Source organism: Pundamilia nyererei, unplaced genomic scaffold (genome assembly GCF_000239375.1).
Source record: "Pundamilia nyererei isolate P.nyererei 1_Seehausen unplaced genomic scaffold, PunNye1.0 scaffold00014, whole genome shotgun sequence".
NCBI lineage: Eukaryota > Metazoa > Chordata > Actinopteri > Cichliformes > Cichlidae > Pundamilia > Pundamilia nyererei.
Genome location: NW_005187415.1, coordinates 4,586,453 through 4,588,434, shown reverse-complemented (window position 1 = coordinate 4,588,434; position 1,982 = coordinate 4,586,453). Strand labels below are relative to the sequence as shown.

At 42.2% G+C, this 1,982-nt stretch overlaps 1 protein-coding gene across 2 annotated transcripts in view; it reads left to right on the top strand.

Annotated features, from left to right (window-relative positions):
• The window catches only part of gsap (gamma-secretase activating protein), a 58,706-nt gene that overhangs the window by 45,417 nt on the left and 11,307 nt on the right, over nt 1-1,982 (top strand). The window lies entirely within an intron of this gene.

The following is a 1,982-nucleotide window of genomic DNA, read 5'->3' as shown; positions in this document are numbered from 1 at the left end:
CACTGTATGAGGAACACCAGGGATCAGAATGCAGTTGAACCAGCTCTTTTGTCAATTCATGCAGGAATATTATAAATGCTTACTACAGTTATTGTGGTGGGACTAAACTAAAACAGGATACGCCACAGAAACTCATTGCAAGAATAAATTTTTAATGAAATGCTCCAGCTGCCAGATGTAATTGTGGCCTGGCTAACTAAAATTAATTGATAAAATTGTTGCTGCATAAATCAAGATTAAATGTGGCGACACGTCTCACCTAATGCCACGTGTCAGAGAGGTTCCGAGACAAAAAAAAATTAAGCCAACTTGCGGTTACTGAAATAGCCTCCTGAGGTTGGCTCCAAAAATGAGTCAGTCCAAATAGGCTCCCTTGTTAACACCAGAAATTAACATGTTTACAGCCTGGTACAGCGATGTTTTTGCTCTGCTGCTAATTTCCTCCCTCATGACCTTTTTACCTTTTTTTTTAAATATGCTCCCTGGCCACGTTGTTAGGTACACTGATTCAAATGCTTGTTAAAGCAAATTTCACATGGCAGCAACTCAAAGCGTTTAGGCTTGTAGAAATGAAAGACAAGCTGCTGAAGTTCAAACTGAACAGAAAGGTGATTTAAGTGACTTTGAAAGTGGCTGTTGGTGTCAGGTGGGCTGTATTTCAGGGTATTTCAGTAAAATGGTAAATGGATTAGTGCTTAGATGCAGCTTTTTTACTCTAACTGAGCATTCAAAGCCCTTTTTTTACTACTCACTCACCTTTTTACTACAAGCCTCACTCCCCCAGTCAAACACCTACATTCATAAAGTGCTTTATTCTGTGCCTAAGTGCCTTCTGTAACATTCAATCTCACATTCTTACTCAGATGAATGTATCGGGGCAACCTGGGGTTCGGTATCTTACACAAGGATACTTTGACATGCAGGCTGGAGGATGTGGTGATCGAGCCACCAACCTTCAGACTGACAGACAACTCAGCCATATCTCTCGAGCCACAAAAATCCTGCAGAAAATGCTCATCTACTTTGATTTTCCAGCACAACTATATATTTACAGAAAATAGTCCAGAAAAGAGAAAATCTCCAGTGATCAGCATTTCTCTTTGTGAGAGGTGCCTTTTTGACGCCAGAGGTCAGAGGAGAAAGGCCAGATCGCTTCAAGCCAATAGGAAGGGAAGTAATTCAATTAGCCAATGTTTGCAACCAAGTTATGCATAAGAGCTAGGGGTGCAACGATACTCGTATCGATATTGAACCGTTCGATACAGTGCTTTCGGTTCATACCCATATGTATCGAACAATACAAAATAAAATTTTAATTTATTTTATCAACTTTCCTTCTGACGATGCTGTCTGTGTTGAGCGCTCAGTGGATCTGCGCTCGACAGTGCAGCCTAGGCGGAGTAGTCCAATGCAGATTCACGCAGGGCAAGCTAGCAAGACAGAAGTTAAGCTCTCCTTGCAACATGGCAAATTTAACCTCCCCCACCCTCATTCAGATCTGGCGTTTGGAACTATTTTGGTTTTCATGTGACGTATGACCCTGAAGTTAAGCGCGTCATGGAGTAAAGTAAAACAGTATGTTGGATGTACCACGCAAAGCTCAATTACATGGGTGGGAGCTAGTGTGTTAGCGCAGTTAGCTCGTTAAGGTGTTGGCCGTCCAGCCCCATGCACGGGCGATCCGCGGTAGCTCGTTAACAGAGATTTGCCATGTTGTGGCGTTAACGTCATTTCAACGAGATTTACGCTGACAGCACTAGTGGGAACACAACAAATATGACTGCACATTTAAACCGACATCATCCTAGTGCAAAGACAAGTGGAAGCAGACAAAAACAACAAGCACGCATGCTACAAACTTTACCCGAGTCAGCCGTTGGCACATGATTCTTCTTATGGGGACCTGATATGTTTAATATGCTGCTGAAAATATAGCCCAGAAGAAGCGTATAGTATAGCTTTTATTTTGGAAAGAGCCATTT